Here is a 763-nt window from a genome sequence, read left to right on the forward strand (position 1 = left end):
AAAAATTGTGTTTAAAACACACCGACCTGTTGCCAGCATTGGCCAACTGAAGGGGTAATCTCCGGATTCCTGGCCAAAAAACCTGTTTCCGCGGCCAGGCATGGCCGCATTCACCGCTCCTGAGGAGCCAAGCATCCTGCGTCCGCACACTAGCGCGGCCGAAAGCAGAATGCTCGGCCATCCTGACGGGACCGGGGCAAGATAGGAGCTGTGCCATGCCAGCCGTGTCGCAGCCGGGTATTCCAAAAAATAAAACCGCCCGAAGAGGAGAAGGGTAAAGGGGCGCATTGCCAGCCGCACTGCAGCCGTTCTTACGTATGGAAAGAAAACAAAAAGACGTGTCAGAAGTGGGATTTGAACCCACGCCTGGAAGACCGGACTGCGACCTGAACGGAGCGCCTTAGACCGATCGGCCATCCTGACGGGACAGAAGTAAGGTAGGAGCTGTGCCATGCCAGCCGTATCGCAGCCGGGTATTCCAAAAATAACCCCGCCCGAAGAGGAAGAGGGGAAGGGTAAAGATGCATTGCCAGCCGCTCTGCAGCTGTTCTTACGTATGGAAAGAAAACAAAAAGACGTGTCAGAAGTGGGATTCGAACCCATGCCCGGAAGACCGGACTGCGACCTGAACCGTTCGGCCAATCTGACGAATTTTTTTTTAAATGCAGAGCATTTCTTTAACTCACGATGTCACCCGTTCTAGGCGTCCGTATTAGTCCGCATCGCTCGCAGGTGCGCCCTCTCCCCCGCTCCTTCTCGCCTA

General features: G+C 55.0%; 1 non-coding gene across 1 annotated transcript; it reads right to left on the reverse strand.

The window, feature by feature from the left end:
* Nucleotides 1-339: 339 nt before the first annotated feature.
* Trnal-cag (transfer RNA leucine (anticodon CAG)) lies at nt 340-423 on the reverse strand. The gene has a single exon. It is a non-coding gene; the product is annotated as a tRNA-Leu (tRNA).
* Nucleotides 424-763: the final 340 nt, after the last annotated feature.

Source organism: Haemaphysalis longicornis, unplaced genomic scaffold (assembly GCF_048455015.1).
Source record: "Haemaphysalis longicornis isolate Haplotype H1 unplaced genomic scaffold, Haemaphysalis longicornis Haplotype H1 scaffold_1, whole genome shotgun sequence".
Taxonomy (NCBI): Eukaryota; Metazoa; Arthropoda; class Arachnida; order Ixodida; family Ixodidae; genus Haemaphysalis; species Haemaphysalis longicornis.